The following is a 19470-nucleotide window of genomic DNA, read 5'->3' as shown; positions in this document are numbered from 1 at the left end:
ATTTTGTCACAGCTCCAGCAAATCAGCTTCAATTTTTCATTCGAATAAACGTTATTATAAAGATTACCCCTTCGTCATCGTTACCGGAGAACCGTTTATATTCCACCACATTATCAGCAGATGTACCAGCAACTCCATTGATCTTTGATTTTCCAAAAAACCAATATATTTGTTCATTAAAACCCTATCATATAATCATCCGTATATTATAACGAGAATTGCTATACCAATTATCGGTAATTAGCAATCAGTATTTTGAATCTCGCAGCATTACTACATCAACAGTTATATGTATACATATAACATTTATCTCTAAGAATGATGATCTTTCATTCTGAAACTCTGAAAAGCACCTAGTTTACGAATCAGTTCTTTGAATTTTGGAAAGTGCTGATGAAGCAGCAAAAACTACAAACGACTTTAACAGTCGAAGGTTTGATGATAAAGAATAGTGTGTTGGCAAAGCTCAGAAAAGTTGGAACTAAAAAACGGATTGAACACACCATTAGGGAGGCTATGGACAAATCACAAGGACTAAATCTGCCTTCAAAGAATCCAAAAGATTCAGTATCTGCTAAAGTCATTAACGAATACCTTGCTCCTGACTCTAAACCTTTACGGACAAATCTTCATCATCATCCATCGATATTAGAAATTCTAAGATATCATCGTATCGTTCATTATAAATATCCTCTATATTTTTGAAGATATTTTCATAACTATTCTTATCTTAAATCATTTATCTTTTCGAGATATCAGTGTTACATCAGAAAGAAAACTGTTTTAGTTTCTAAATTCTGAAAATTTCGAATTTAAAATATGAATGTTTTTGAAGTAGTGTTGGGAACTGAAGCATGATTTAGTATAATATAATGACACTTGATCAACGTGATTATATTATAGTAAGTTATGCTGAGTTTCTAAATGGAACGTGATGATTCACATATCATAACGTCACCATGTGCCATATTACACGACTCTTACATTCTACCTAATCTCCAAACATATAGAGAACATATCTTCTTGATAGTTATATCTTTTCACTTGAATTCTGGTAATTAAATCAATCAAGATCGTGCTATTACAATTTCTCTCTTAGAACATTAGTCATGTCCATTCAAAATTCCATACCTACGAATTCTGGATCATTATTCGCTTAACTTAAAGTCGGAAAGAGGAAAATAAAAGGATGAAACTTCAAAATATAAAGGAAATGAAGAGGGTGGATTTATAGTGAAATATCCGACAGAGCAGTCGAAATAGATTATTGTATTTAAAAAAAGAAGATTCTAATTTCCTTAATTACCGAAGAATCAAATCTTTTTACGAAGATTTACTCTAAATCCTTTGAATTCTGGAAATCAACCGTGACTACGTCAAAAGATATGACGAAACTTTATTTCCTCATTTCACTCTTTTACGATAGCTTCACTCGTACTCTTCGAGTAATCGAATTATCTTATCCATATAACTCATCAGTAATAAAACTCTATTTATCAGCTCATAGTCGTCAGTAAAACATTCTTATTGTTAGCCATGACGATCTCGATCAAATTTCGGGGACGAAATTTCTTTAACGGGTAGGTACTGTGACGACCCGGAAATTTCCGACCAACTTTAAACTTATTCTTATATAATTTCGACACGATAAGCAAAGTCTGTAATGTTGAGTCTCAAAAATTTTGAACTGTTTCATATATTCAATTGACCTTCGACTGCTCTCGACGATTCACGGACAATTAATTTTAAATAGATATGTGTGTATGTATATATAAACAATAATTCGAAATATAATTTGAATATTATATGTTATTGTTATCAAAATTAACTATGTGTAACAAAATAAAATATGATATTATAATAATTATTATTTAAAATATATCAATATATATAATTGAAGTTATATAATTGAAGTATATCAAATATATATATATATGCTATTTCGAATTCATTTTATAAAACAATTGTAGCACTCGATGGTTATTTGAACAAGTTGAATACAAACTTATATGATTTTAAATTAAACGGTGATCCAAAAATGAGTTCTATAAATTTTAGGCTTACTAAAAATGTATTTAAGATCTAGTTATTAAATTTTAGCACTTTCTATATTTTACCCAAAATCGAGCGAGACAGTTGATGTAATTTTTATTTAATAAATTAATGATCGAACTTTATACCATATTGACTGAAATAAACAAAGACATTTAATTTTAAAATATGAGATTTTTTCGAATACTTTTATCCGCCATTGATTAACAACGGAGTACGAAATATCGTCCGTCAAAAATTGTCGGTAGATAAAGATTTCAAAACAAGTGACGACTTTTAATTTCAAAAACATGGAGACATATAAAATTATTGTAGATATAGTAATATTTTAACTTCATATATCATATACATGCATATTCACAAAACTAGTCAGTATATTTGTTTTTTTCTTAACCCAATGACATATTACATTCATGCATATATATGTAGACAACTAATGATGGAACCCACCCCTATTCCTTTTCTTATCTTTCAATTCCATCGTGTAAGCTTTCATGTATATATATATATATATATATATATATATATATATATATATATATATATATATATATATAAATATATATAATATGCATGCATTGTCATAACCTCAAATCCAAACAACATGTCACGGATATTTCTTTTATTTTTCTTCTCCCAATTGGGCTTGAAAGTTATGTTTGCTGTTTTTGTCGACATATTAAACATTATGACTACAGGGATATTCCTTTACACGATTTAATTATATTTAATTATTATATTATTATACTTATCTATTATTATATATAAAGGTGTACATACAAGTTAGGAATCCACCAGTTTCTTTTCATTATTATGATAGTGAACTAATATGATATATAAAGGTACTAACATGATCATAATTAACATATTTTTTTTTACTTCTCTGCTCATCACCAGTACATGACCATCTACCTCCTTCTTTATATTTTCACTCTTGCAACCAAGAACACCCTCATGTCTTCTTCTACTATACTTTAACTTTATATATACGTCCTCATACATGCTCTAGAAATTTAGGAAATATCTCCTTGTTCTTTAGTTCCAACACACAAACTCAAACCCACCACCTATCTTTTCCTCGACAACCATTAAACCACTCCCGATCACCACCATTAACCATCACCACTTCTGATCAATCCCATGTTGATATCCATTGAGACCCACAACAAAACCCACTCACTGTTTTACTTTTTGTTCGGGAACCACTCTACTCGACTTGTTTGTTCGGATGTAACCTATGTAAACAACCATCACCCTCCTCATTTTTTTTGATCAACCATCGTAACCACCATTGCACCACCATCACCAAACCAGCATATCCTAAAACCCAAATTTTACATCAACTATTTTGAAAAACAACCGGTAAATTGAATCCAGTTAGTCGAAGTTGATTCACACCGGCGAATGCATTCCACGACGCAATTTACAAGCTAATAACAATACAACTAGTTGACAACATCCACGTGGTAATTGACAACAAAAGTTACTTCTCGTTGATTGTAAATAGATCCACAGCTCCCTCACCATTTTTCTCTTATTCCTTCTTACCGTCAACAACCAGTCACCACCCTTCTTTTCCATCGACCACCATCATCAAACTTCTATTTTTTCTTCTGTCTTCTGTGTATGAGAAACGAGCAAGACGACCAAAACCACTTAACCCTCTTTTTTTTGTAAATCACCACCGTGAACTATCCACCGTCACCTTTTAATCGACACCTTCTATACTTGATCACCATCTTAAAACCACCACTCGTCATTCTTTGTTTTTGTTACTACAATCGTCACAAACATCACCCACCTCATATCAAACCACCACCTCCACTTAAGACCTTCTGTTTCTGCTACAGCTACTGCTCGAACCATCAATCAACATCATCATCTTCGTTACTTTTGCAGAAATCAATAGAGCTAAGTTGTTGATGTTTATGTTTACTGTTCCGGTTACCAACACCACTCGAAAACAACCATCATCACCTGCTGTCTTGCTACTGATTAGGATTTCGTGAATATGATTAGGGTTACGGTTGATTTTGATAATGATGAAGAGAAGGATGAGGCGATGATGATTGTGATTTTGTGACGAGTTGAAGATAACGATGATGATTGATGAAGATCCGTAGTCGTGACCTGCCATTTTTTTCCTCCTTTTTCTATTTCCGGTGCTGGATTAAGTCGAGATCTACAAATCAATACTTGGGTTTGATTAAGCTATTAAGTGGACTGCTATTAAAAGTTGTAGTGGGCTGTTGAAGTGCGCTACGACCCAATTATCAAACTGAATAATATCTGGACATCGGTTAATATATAAATACAGGAATTAATCTAACAAATGCAGTAGCAGAGTAGTGGTTATGGGTGTTTTGGTTGAGCGAGAGGTCACGGGTTCGAGGCCGGTCTATGGCATTTTTTTTAAAGCTTGTTCTTCAAAGTTTGTACTCTATTTTTATTATTATTATTATTATTATTATTATTATTATTATTATTATTATTATTATTATTATTATTATTATTATTATTATTATTATTATTTGTATTATTATTTGTATTATTATTATTATTATTATTATTATTATTATTATTATTATTATTATTATTATTATTATTATTATTATTATTATTATTATTATTATTATGTTTACTATGATTTTTGTAGTTAATATAATTATTATCATCATTATCATTAATATTAGTATTATCACTAACAATATTAAAAGAATTATTACAAGAGTTATTATTATTATTATTATTATTATTATTATTATTATTATTATTATTATTATTATTATTATTATTATTATTATTATTATTATTATTATTATTATTATTATTAAATCATTATTTTCAAAACTATCATTTTAACAAAAAAATATTTTGTATATAAAAAATATACTTGTTACATATACTATAACCATATTAATATCACATATACATATATATTAAACCTAATAACATTGTTTACATAAATATTTACATATAACAAATTTTTGATTTAACAAAATAATACTAATTATATAAATATATATGTATTAGTATAACTATATGTATAAATATAAAAATACAAAATAAATATATATATATATATATATATATATATATATATATATATATATATATATATATATATATATATATATATATAACCTTTGAAATAACAAAAATATTACTAAATTAAATAAGTAATATACATAAACTAGTTTGATTATTATTACATGTTAATTATATGTGTTAATATATATACTTGATATAGGTTCGTGAATTCGAGGCCAACCCTGCATTGTGCAGTTTCGTCGTATGAATAATTTTTCTACAAAATATCGTATTATGAGTTTCATTACTCCCTTTTTAAATGCTTTTGCAATATATATTTTTGGGACTGAGAATACATGCGTTGTTTTTATAACTGTTTTACGAAATAGACACAAGTAATTGAAACTACATTATATGGTTGAATAGATCGAAGCCGAATATGCCCCTTTTAGCCTGGTAATCTAAGAATTAGGGAACCGAGCCCCTAATTGACCCGAATCCTAAAGATAGATCTATTGGGCCTAACAAACCCCATCCGTTGTTGCGGATGCTTTAGTACTTCGAAATTTATCATGTTCGAAGGGAGTCCCGGAATGATGGGGATATTCTATATGCATCTTGTAAATGTCGGTTACCAGGTGTTCACCAAATGAATGATTTTTATGCACTTGCGAGTGTAAGGATATTTATGAAAATGAGAATCTTGTGGTCTATTAAAATGATGGAAATGAATGATTACGATAAACTAACGAACTCACCAACCTTTTGGTTGACACTTTAAAGCATGTTTATTCTCAGGTATGAAAGAAATCTTCCGCTGTGCATTTGCTCATTTTAGAGATATTACTTGGAGTCATTCATGGCATATTTCAAAAGACGTTGCATTCGAGTCGTTGAGTTCATCAAGATTATTATTAAGTCAATTATAGTTAGATATATTATGAAATGGTATGCATGTCTGTCAACTTTTGATGTAAATGAAAGTTTGTCTTTTAAAAACGAATGCAATGTTTGTAAAATATATGATATAGAGGTTAGAACCTCGCAATGGAATTATATGTTATTGTATTCATCCAGGTAGATTTGGACGGGTCACGAAAATCGAGTCATTCACAAGATACTTACGGAGGTAGAAAACATGAAATGTGTTGTGTATCCCCACATGGTCTTCGGGCAACTCCTATCGATATGCCACTACACCAACATGGGCCATAATCTTAAATGGTCTAATAAAGTGAGTAGCAAGTTTTTCTCGTTTTAGAAACTGAATTATACCCATCCATAGCGAAACTTTAAGCATCACCATGCCACCTTCTTGGAACTCAGTTGGTCGCATACGCTTATCCGCATACGACTTTTGTCTATCTTGTGTTGCCTTGAGACGAGCACGAATCATCCAAATCTTCTGATTTATCTCTAGAACCACATCGGTACCCCGATTTCTCTTTTTTACACATCACCCCAGCAAATCAGGGTTCGACATTTCCTACCATAAAGCATTTCGTAGGGTGGCATTCCTATACTAGTATGGAAACTATTATTATAGGATAATTCCACCAAATGTAAATGCTCGTCCCGACTACCTCCAAAATCCATAACAAAAGCTCGCAATATATCCCCCAAGGTTTGAATTTTCCGTTTGCTTTAACCATCCGTTTGAGTATGATATGCAGTGCTTAAATTCAATTGAGTAACCATCCCCTCATGAAACTTATCCCAAAATCAGGAGGAAAATCATGTGTCCCGATCTGAGACAATCGACACTGGACCCCTATGTCTCGATATAACCTCCTTGATAAATAATCTTGCCAACGTCTCCAAAGAAATTGTCTCTCGAATAGGAAGAAATAATGCACTTTTTGTCAAACTATCAACGATCACCGAAAAAGTGTCGTATTGGGTTCTCGCCGTCTTTGGCAATTTCGTGATAAAGTTCATGGTAAGATGCTCTCATTTCCACTTAGGAATTTCTAACAGTTCCCACATACAATAAGGTTTTTGATGCTCGAACTTAACTTGTAAACACGTAACATATTGCTCAACTTACTTATCAATGTCCCATTTCATGCCGGGCCACCAATATTCCTTTTTCAAATCGAGATACATCTTTGTCGCCCCCGGGTGGATGGAATATTTTGACTTATGTGCTTCGTCAAGCAGCACATGTCAGTACCTACCCATTTTGGTACCCACACCCTACCTTTAAAAGAAAACAACCCATGCGGGCATAATACAGTAGATTCCGTTTGCCCTTGAATTTGCTCTTCAAATTTATTATGAACGAAAGCTTCAAATTTGAATCTCACCAAGCTTTACGAGAAAATCGTTAGTAATAGTCATACGTAATGATTCCACTCGTATCCTCGAGTATTGATTCTCTTGACTCAACGCGTGTGCAACAACATTAGCTTTACTCAGATGGTAAAGTATTTCAAAATAATAGTCTTTCAACATATCCAACCACCGACGCTGACGGTTGTTCAATTCTCGTTGATCAAAGAGATATTTCATGCTCTTATGATCCGTATAAACCGTACATTTAACTCCATAATGATAGTGACACCAAATTTACAAGGCATGAACTACCGCTGCTGACTCGAGATCATGAGTCGGATAGTTTTTCTAGTGCTCAATTGGTTATCTCGAGGCATAAGCAATTACCTTACATATTTGTATGAGAACACAAGCAAGCCCATTGATCGAGGCATTACAATATATCATCATATCTTCAATGACGTCCAGTTATACCAACACTGGAGCTTGACTCAATTTTTGCTTCAACAATTGAAAATCACCTTCTTTCTCACTTACCTAATTAAAGTTTAAAATTTTCCTCGTCAACTTCGTCAAAGGAGAAGCACTCTTGGAAAAATCTTGAATAAACCGACGTTAATACCCGGCCAATCCAAGAAAACTCCGAAATTCTGTAGGCTTAGTCGGTTGCTCCCAATTTACTATCACTTCAATATTTAATAGATCCACTTGGATCCCATATTTATTAACAATATGACCAAGGAATTGCACTTCCCTTAGCCAAAATTTGCATTTAGAGAACTTGGCATACAACTTCTCTTTCTGCAACGTTCTCAACACTTCACGCAAGTGGTTTTCATGTTCCTTCATACTCTTCGAATAAACGAGTATATAGTCGATGAACACAATTACCGATTTATCCAGCATGCGTTGACACACCCGATTCATAAGGTCCATGAATGTTGCGAGCGTATTTGTAAGACCAAAGGGGATCACTACAAACTCGTAATGCCCATACCGCGTTTGAAACATCGTCTTCTCGATATCCTCATCACATATCCGCACTTGATGATAGCCAAATCGTAAATGAATCTTAGAAAAATAACACGCCCCTTGTAATTGATCAAACAATTCGTCAATTCACGAAAATGGATAACTATTCTTGATCGTCACTTTATTCAACTCACTATCATCGATGCACATACGCATACTACCGTCTTTCTTCTTCACGAACAAAACTGGAGCATCCCAAGGTGAAGTAATCGGTGGTATAAATCCCTTCCCTAACTACTTTTGAGTTTGATTCATCAATTCCTGCATTTCCTTTGGTGCTAAACGGTAAGGTGTCTTAGCAATGGGGTAGCCCCCGGACCAAATCAATGCGGAATTCAACTTTCCTTTCTGGTGGAACACCCCGTAATTCATCCGGAAATACATCTTAAAATTTATTTACCACGGAAATACTTCGAATGGATGGTGTCTCTTCTCGGGTATCAACCACATGTGCTACAAAAGCCTTATATCCACTACTAACAAGTCGACGTACCCGATCATAAGTACATATGGGCACAAGTCGCCTTTTTTTTTCGCCATAAATGATTAACTCTCCCCCATTTGGGGACTTCACACACACGAATATCTCATGGCATGCAATATTGACTTTATAACGATCAAACCAATATATGCCAATGACAACATCAAATACACCTAAGGTAATGGGTATTGAATTGATCTTGAGATTTTCGTTTCCAAACACTATCACAATTTTTATACACCCCTAACACGATCGAGTATCTACCATCCAATATTTCTACCTCCAACGAAGAGTCTAAATTAGCTAATGGTTTATTCAACTTGGCCGTATATTTTAAAGAAACAAAGGACATGCTAGCACCACAATCAAAAAGCACCTTCGCAGATTCAGTGTTAACCATGAAAGTACTTGAGACAACTTCATTTGATTTATTGGCTTCTTCACTCATCATCATATAATTGGGACCCCTCTCGGCACCCGCCACCCTTTCTAACTTCTTCACTTGCTCTTTCTTTCTTTCTAACACCGATGATATGGCCAAAATGGATGGTTTTATTTGTGCGGTATCATCAGGTCGTAACATGTCAGAATATGCCACCAAGAGGGGGGGTACTGTTTTAAATATATATTTAGCGGGGCCTAAATCGTACTACTCCTTATTATAAGTAAGGGAAGTATTACCTAGGGTAGTATTTTTAAGATATCAGTAGAATCGAACCTATATTTAAAGCTAAAGATAGTTATAAAGGAGTAGTCGTTACCTAATTTTGGTTTTGTAAGACCCGTTTATTTGTACGACTTATATATGTATACATATACATACGTAAATGTATATTATGGATTCGTCGTATTATAAATGTATATATATATATATATATATATATATATATATACGTGGAGTTCATGCGACGTTATATATATGTAGCGTACGATAGGTAGACAAAACATGTATGTACGTGGTGCGTATCGAAGTTATGAAGTGTATGCGTACGCATGCATGAGAATAAATGAGTGCATGGGAATGTATATATATATATATATATATATATATATATATATATATGCATGTATAAGAGTGCGAAAGTTGATAGAGGGTTGTTATACGTGTCATAAAGTGTATGTACGTTGTACAAATGAAGAGCTCGAAGCGGGTACGAGTCTTATTGTTCGAAATTCATGAAAGTGGGCGAAACACGCCCAAGGTCGAAGCGCGACCAAGGGCAACCGTGACGAGGGTAACCACATGAACCAAGATCATTTCGATTGGCTAATGTGAGTGAGCAAACTCACGAGTTCGACGCGTGCGTAGTCACCCTAAGTAGTGGGTGCACTATTGAGATTGTCATTGGTTGTGGTTACCCATCGTAACTAGGATAACCCTAATGGTGTGGGTGGGTGTGACGAAGACTTGAATTCCGTAATGGAATGCGACAAGTGTAATGATTGTAGTTTTGAGTTACACTCAGTAGAGTGTGTGGTTAGAGAATCGTGTTAGGATTCTTGTTGGGAGTCGCCTTGGAATTGGCGAATTGAGGAGTCTTCGGGTCGTTAAACTCATGAGATTGGGACCCGTATAATGATGATTGTGTTAGTGAATTGTGGATTATGGGGTAACGTTCCTAATGGAATATCCCTTGTAGTAGTGGTTTTATCGAGGTGTGGAAGGATGTAACACTTGGTGTGTCTAAGCATCACCTTAGTGTTGGATGAAAGGTTTCGTTAGGCTATACTGTTTTGGCCTTGTGCAAATTGTAGGTAGCGTGTGATCGCTAGGAACTTTTGATAAGACAATAAACCGTAAGATTTATCAAGGAGGAATGGCTTCGGGTCATTATTGTTGAGAAATGGGTGACATCGGGTGTATGGAATCCAAAGGTCGAGTTTCTAAATCTCGGTAGAATGCGGTGGGAGTCTACATGACACTGCGTCAGGTGCCCCGTTATACCTGCTAGTGTGATGTTCAACTCCGGTGATGGTGTGATCACTTTGTGCTTAGGGTGACCGTGAGATACCCTTAGAAGCAGCGGAGATTACAATAGTGATCGATGGGTGATAGTAATTCGACGATTGCGAAAGTCGAAGTTTAAGAGCATTGCGGTAAATACTTCTTATGAAGTGACATATGAGCGAATCTTGTTGCTCTTAAGTGATGGACGGGCAAGGATGACCAGTGAGTCGGTGATGGACTTAATGATCGATTAGGTCGAAGGTTATGATGAAGCGTTGATATTGCAGTCGATGCAATTATTGTGTCGGATTGGTCACTCTTCTCCATGAGAGTGAGCAATTGTTGATAAAGGTTCGTTGCGTGGAAGGTCGAGTGATCTCGACTAAAATGCATGACTGATTAAACGGAGTGGCATATGCCTATGCTTAGAGGTGTACGTGGGACTTTGGTGGAGTTCACTTTGCGAAAGATAACGGGCTGTTAGTTGTGATTTGGGGTATGAAGGTGCGGGGTTATCACGTGTATGACATCTCAAGTGATTGTGTATGATGGCTCTGACAGCCTAAGGTGATTTTGCGGTGATTTGGTGTGTATGACCAACGATGAGAATGGTCATGTGTGTCATGGAACGACAATCCCGTGGGATGTTATCATCTTGGTGGTGAGAATGTGGAGCTGAATCCTAAGAGGGGGAGTTCTTACTACCGCCCGAGGAAGCTCCAGTGGTGTTAGATCAAGTGAAATGTAAGACTTCTTATGTAAGGTGGTCTTGTAGTACCAAAGTGCGGTATGAGACCAAGTGTGAAGTTTGAGATCACGGAAGTGAGCGAATGTAACTGTCATTGTGGGTGCTCTCGTGATGTAAATTTGAGTTGGTGTGAAACTCGAGTAGTATTGTTGAGAGAGTACGAGTTCGATATCGTGGTGAATACTGTATTTTTCCTTATTGGGAAATGTGTTCGTGGAAATCGTCAGTTGATTATTCCACTTTATGGATGATTGTGAGTCGGGGAGTGCTGGTTTCGATTGTCTCACATAGAGACACGCGGATGTTGTTTGTTTGTTAGGGTGTTGTCAAACCCCGTCCAAGACCCCCTGGACGAAATCATCCATATCTGGTTCCATTGCGATGATCGACTCCAAGTAATGTCTTTAGTATGAGCTAATGCACAGCGGAAGACTTAATTCGTACCTGAGAATAAACATGCTTTAAAATATCAACATAAAGTTGGTGAGATATATAGGTTTGATGCTAGCAGCGTTATAACTATGGACCACAAGATTTCATATATAAAAAATATAATACACTCGCAAGTGTATGAAAAGCATTCCAAGCAGTGGGCACCCGGTAACTAGCCTTAACAAGAGTGTGTACCCCTGAGTTATAATAATATGTGCACCGAATCAAGTGCGTTCCGTTAACCTCGAAGTACTAAACACCCGTTCTTCTAGTTTAGTAGTGACTAGAACAACATCTGGGTGGGGGTGTAAAACCCGATAGATCTATCTTTAGGATTCGCGCCTACCAGTTCATAAACCAATAGTTAAAGTTACCAAGCTAGGGGATTTTTGATTCAAACCCTCATAGAATTAGTTTTACCACTTGTGTCCATAACGTAAAACATTTATAAAAACAGCGCATGTATTCTCATCCCAAAACATTTAAAGTTCAAAAAGGGACTATATACTCACCATACTGTATTTTGTAGTAAAAATACACATAACATCATTGAACACGTATAAGGTTGGCCTCGGATTCATGAACCCTTTTCAAGAATTCTGTTTAAAAAGAATTGTCACAGGTGAGATTCGAACCCGCATCCTCCCGCTACCCCAAACATTCCTTAACCATCTGTCTGTCTATTTCATTTCTATTATAATCTTACCCTTAATTTCTTTAACCCATCGTCACATCATAATTAGTCCTCATATTCCTCATTTCCTTAATCATTATAACTCATATAATCAACATCAGTTTAAAATCGTTCCAACATAAGGAGACATAACTGAACCTTTGGCCCAACAACCCAATAATTACGGCCCAACAGAAGGGGAAACTCGGCCCAAGTTGCTAAGCCCAAGGGAAAATTCATTTGATTCAACACACACATTTTGTCTCTCGGCCCATTTAATGGTTCGGTTTTATAGAATATAATGGAACATTTAAATATTGCTTGTCTGAATATGGAATCCCTTTCATGTCCCCATATTACAACCCTTTTTATTCCACTAGCAGTATTATGACAAAACATGTTAGCTGGCAAAGAAAGGGATGGCCACCTTTTGGTACATGTGTGATACCCACTTGAGTCCCTTTCCTTATTATATAATTACCAACATATTTTTATAAATTCTAAGTTTGGGTTTGGTGATAAAAAGAAAACGTTTGCAAAAGGTTGAGGGTTCACATAAATAGAAAAGTACACGAGCTGTAGTAGTGGTTTTGTGGACAGGAGTAAATAAAGAAAAGAAGAGATACGAAGGATACGAAGAGAAACATAAAAGTACACGCCTGGGGTGGCTTTCGAAGAGAAACCAGGAAGAAGAAGAAGAAAAATTTAGAAGTTGCAGCAAATCATATAGTGGTGATGATAGGTGTTGCGGTGATGTTTAAACCGAACAACAACCATACAACTGGTTTATGATGATCAAGAAGAGATAGTAAATGGGTTTCCTCACTTGGCGGTTTGAAAAATAATATAGCAGCAAAAGTGATCGACCAAATGGTGCTTCGAGTAGGTGAGGTGTGTTATGGTTATTTGTAGAAGTAAAGTGGTGTTTGATTATGTGGTTTTGTTTTGGTTTCAACAAACAAGAAATAGAAGGAAAAGGAAAAGAGAGATAGAGATGGTAATCGACATGGATCTGTTATTTAGTTGAGATGGTGGACGTTTTATGGTGATCCGAGATGGTGGTAAAGGTGGCGAGTTAGGGTGGTGATTGGTGATGTGGGTGGCCGGTGACGTTCGAAGGAAACACAGAAAACGGAAATAATATTAGCAGTTGTAGCAAAACTAGATGAGTTCAAGATAGAGTTTATGAACTTATCTGCTTTTCTTGTTTCAATTCAGTAATTTAAAAGTGATAGATGAAATCTATATATAGAAACCGAATAATGGAAACAGCAAAGGATTTGATTGCGTATTTTGTTTGGATTTGATGATGATGGCGATGTAAAGGTTCACGAGACAACAGAGATAAGAAACAGATAAATAATAAAGATAGAAAAATAATTCATTACGCGTTTTATAACAGTAATTATATATATATACTTAACTGATTTGTTTAATGTATATATATAAATACTTGTATTTATGTATTTATCTGTATACATGTATATCAATATATATCTGTTTTAAAAAAATATATATATACCTGAATTTATATTAAGAATAATTATATATGTAATAATAATAACATTATTAATAATACTAATTATATCCATAATTTTAATAACTAATAATTAATACTAACTAAGTTAATAATAATACTAGTTAAATTAATAATAATAAAAATTTTATTAATAGGAATAACAAATAATTAGTAATACTTATAATAATAATAATACTAACACAATTTTAAACATATCAAATTTTATATATATGCATATTTAATATTTGAAGTAATAATATTTCAAATATTAATATTAATATTATCAACAATAATAATAATGAATTATATTCAAACCTGCCCCTTTAATATAACATCATTAATTATTCAAATATTATATTACGTGATGTCATCTACAGAATAGTTAATATTTATATATATTATGTATTTATTTACTAGGGATCTTATATGGATTTATAAAAACATATATATTTATATATATATATTTATTTACGAGTAATGGTTCGTGAATCGTCGGTACAAGTCAAATGGGAAATTGATTATCTGAATATAGATATCAGACTCTCTCTAGACTCAACATTAAGGTTTTTGCTTATCATATCGGAAACATATAAAGATTAGAGTTTAAATTTGGTCGGAAATTTCCGGGTCGTTACAGGTGTGTTCCCTAGTGATGTGACCCGTTGGTTGCATTGAAATGTCGGGGCCATCCTTAATGGACGGTCTAGGTAGGAGGATTCACCCGGCATTGGTAAATATTTTGTGGGTCGTGTGGCGAATTGCGAATTTGTTGTGATGATAATTTGCTGTCGACGAGATTCTAGTACACGAATAGTTTTCACGCTAGTACTAGGAAGCTGTATTGTATGGATGTTTTGTAGGGTTTAGGGAGAAGCCCTATGTCGAGCGTTGATGTATTGTTTAGCTAGTAATGTATTATTGTCGTCCTGGATTAATCCAGAGACTGATGGTCGTGTGCGGGATGATTGATCGGAAAGTTTGTGTTCCCAGTGTGATTATTTAGGGATACCGAGATTTCTTCGCTGAAGGATTGACCCGGTGGTGCAGACGGGGGAAGTTGATACTTGATTAAGAGAACCTTCTTGAATTGCTGGTTTACGAGTCGTTGAAGTACGGAGACTTGACGCGGCATAAGTCCTTCTCGATTTGGATTAATGCAAGACTTGGTTCACGGCGTAGTGGACTTAGTAGACCGCGTTGGGTGATATAGTTATGAATGTAGCTTGTTGCGAGTTGTAGCCGAGAGAATTTGAAGGAATATAATGGTGTTTTCCGTATTTTTCCTAAGTGGGCATTGGATATTGAGTGTACGAGATACCGTTTGTTGCGGTAATGCGCGCTAATGGTTATTAGCGTGCGGTGAGACATTCGGGTTAATGGAAATCGTTGTGGACATCGAGTTTGGATGTGTGTCGGAGGACTATAGAGTGTGGGTCCGATCGGTTAAGTGACGAGGATCACGAGGACGTGATTGAAATAAGTGGGGGAGAGTTGTAAGACCCGTTTATTCGTACGAATTATATATGTATACATATACATACGTAAATGTATATTATGGATTCGTCATATTATAAATGTATATATATATATATACATACATATATATATTATATATTATATATATATATATATATATATATATATATATATATATATATATATATATATATATATATATATATATATATATATATATATATATATATATGTGTGGAGTTCATGCGACGTATAAAAAATATAAGTAAATGTATATGTATGCTATATATATGTAGCATACGATAGGTAGACAAAACGTGTATGTACGTTGTGCGTATCGAAGTTTTGAAGTGTATGTACGCACGCATGCATGAGAATAGATGAGTGCATGGGAATGTATATATATATATATATATATATATATATATATATATATATATGCATTTATAAGAGTGCGAGAGTTGATTGAGGGTTGTTATACGTTTCATAAAGTGTATGTACGTTGCACGAATGAAGAGCTCGAAACGGGTACGAGTCTTATTGTTCGAAATTCATGAAAGTGGGTGAAACAAGCCCAAGGTCGCGGTGCGACCAAGGGCAACCGCGATGCGGGTAACCACATGAACCAAGATTAGGAGACGGGCTAAACAGATCACCAGACCATGTGCATGATCGCGGCGTGATGGCCTGAGCCACGGCGCGAGTTCGAACAGATTCAGGGACATTTTCAGCTTATTTTAAGGGGTTTAATGAGGGGCAAGTTCATCATTTCACATAGGGACGAGTTGTGAGCCACAAAACTGGTGTAAACCCTATCTATTTCTCATTTCTTCTTTCTATCTTCACCCTCAAACCCTAGTGAGGGAGTAGAGGGTTTAGAGTGAGAATTGGTGATTTGAAGAGGAAGAAGCTTGATTCGGTCTTTGGTGCAAGAACAAACGTTGTCCTCCTCGTTCACGACTACGCGTTGATAGTAGTGGTAAGTTCTAAATTCGAAATTCATTCTTAAGATTCATGACAAAATTAGGGGTTTTTGGTTGTATGTTCATATGTGAAACCTCATTAGTTGTTAATGGAAGATTAACACCAAGATTCGGGTTTATAAGTATTGAAGGCGGGTTTTGGGTTTGGTGAATAAGTTTAAACATGTAAGACTTGCAAAGGGTGTGTAATCACTAGTATTTAGTGATTATTGAAGTGATGGAAGCCTTTTTGTGCTCATTTAATTGACTAATTTCGAATAGAGTCAAAACTAGGGTTTGTTGGGGATAATGGACGATTATCGATTGTGTGAGGTTTATAAACTTAAAATGAGTTAAGTTAATGTACAAAATTGAGTTAATAGCGTTTTGGAGTCAAAAATAGCAAATGTGAGAATTTGACTTTGTTAAGGGTCAAAATGGGTTTTCGAGCAAAACTCGAGTTAAAATGCGTTCGAGTGCTAAAGCTGGTACGTTTAGGTATTTTGGGTACGCAGGAACTAGCCTCGTTAGTTTTGGACCTTCGGGTAGCGTTAAAAGTGCAAAAGGGTTGTTGTTCATTTGGGCGGGTCGAGAGTCCAAATGAGTTTGTATTGATGATTTTGTGATAAACGGAATAGGTACGTTCCATTTACAAGTTGCGGGATTTGGATTTGCATTTAATCGATGCGTTAAGGTGAGTGGGATATTTATGCGTGTATGTATATAGTATATTTATTTGTATGCTATGACATGATCCACGAAGCCGGAAGTGCCATAGTATGTGTGAGTGTGCTATGATACGAACCACGGAGCCGGTGGTATCATGGTACGTGTGTTGTAGTGCGAACCACGGAGCCGGTAGCACTATAGTACGAGTGTTATGGTGTGAACCACGGAGCCGGTATCGCCTCGACAAGAGTATGACTCGAGTTGTGATGTGAACCATGGAGCCGGTAGCACTATAAAATGAGGTGTGAACCATGGAGCCGGTAGCACTATAAAAGAGTATGACTCAAATGCATAGTGACATGAACCAAGGTGCCGGTAGCGTCATAGCATTACGTATGGTGTGAACTACGAAGCCGGTAGCACCATGATGCGAGTATGGTTAACCATATAGTTTATGTATGTATGGTAGTGTAGCAAATTATATTTTGGAGTATATGTTATTGTTTATGCTAGTTGCGATAATGGAGGTCATTAGCTTTATACTTGGAGTTTGTATGCTAATATTATATTGCTAGCATGTTTGTGGTATGTGATTAGGTGGTTGCAAGTAGGTATATTATATATGCATGTGTATACTTATTGCACTCACTAAGCGTTAGCTTAGCCCTCTCGTTGTTTATATTTTTACAGGTATTGTGATTGTAAGGCTAGCTAGTCGTTAGACTAGATGTGTAGAAGCGCTTGGGCTCGATGGAGTAGCTTTCAGAGATTTGGACGCGGATTGGGAATTTGGTAGTCCCCGGGATTATGCTCTTGGTATTGGGTTGGATTATTGAGTATTAACCCGTGTTTTGTGTAATTGGGTCATTGTTACAAATGATTTTTTAATGTGTCATTTGTGTACCAAGGTTATATTAAGTTGTTAAATATAACGTTATGATATTATGTTTTTTCAGTCAAAACAAAGTTGAAAATGTTATGTATTATTAACCGGGTTATTGGGACCTAAAATAAATAAATAAAAATGTGCTTCATTTTTGGTAAACGGATTTGGGGTTATTACATATTTTTTTTCTAGTTTATAAGATAGATAAAGTAAATGCAATAAAATTCGTAATTCAGATAAGGTTAAAACAAGTGCATACTACGATTTCATCAGTTATTCTGCCGAGATTATGGGATGCTGGTGAAATGTCCCGTTCTTATTGATTAAAAACGTTCCATATTAATTGATTTCGTTGCGAGGTTTTGACCTCTATATGTGACATTTTTTCAAAGACTGCATTCATTTTTAAAATAAACCATAACCTTTATTTCATAAATAAAGGTTTAAAAAGCTTTACATAGATTATCAAATAATGATAATCTAAAATATCCTGTTTACACACGACCATTACATAATGGTTTACAATACAAATATGTTACATCGAAATCAGTTTCTTGAATGCAGTTTTTACACAATATCATACAGACATGGACTCCAAATCTTGTCCTTATTTTAGTATGCAACAGCGGAAGCTCTTAGTATTCACCTGAGAATAAACATGCTTTAAACGTCAACAAAAATGTTGGTGAGTTATAGGTTTAACCTATATATATCAAATCGTAACAATAGACCACAAGATTTCATATTTCAATACACATCCCATACATAGAGATAAAAATAATTCATATGGTGAACACCTGGTAACCGACATTAACAAGATGCATATATAAGAATATCCCCATCATTCCGGGACACCCTTCGGATATGATATAAATTTTGAAGTACTAAAGCATCCGGTACTTTGGATGGGGTTTGTTAGGCCCAATAGATCTATCTTTAGGATTCGCGTCAATTAGGGTGCCTGTTCCCTAATTCTTAGATTACCAGACTTAATAAAAAGGGGCATATTCGATTTCGATAATTCAACCATAGAATGTAGTTTCACGTACTTGTGTCTATTTTGTAAATCATTTATAAAACCTGCATGTATTCTCATCCCAAAAATATTAGATTTTAAAAGTGGGACTATAACTCACTTTCACAGATTTTTACTTCGTCGGGAAGTAAGACTTGGCCACTGTTTGATTCACGAACCTATAACAAATATGTACATATATATCAAAGTATGTTCAAAATATATTTACAACACTTTTAATACATTTTGATGTTTTAAGTTTATTAAGTCAGC

The sequence above is a fragment of the Rutidosis leptorrhynchoides genome, chromosome 1 (genome assembly GCF_046630445.1).
Source record: "Rutidosis leptorrhynchoides isolate AG116_Rl617_1_P2 chromosome 1, CSIRO_AGI_Rlap_v1, whole genome shotgun sequence".
NCBI lineage: Eukaryota > Viridiplantae > Streptophyta > Magnoliopsida > Asterales > Asteraceae > Rutidosis > Rutidosis leptorrhynchoides.
Note: the sequence above shows the minus strand (reverse complement) of the source record.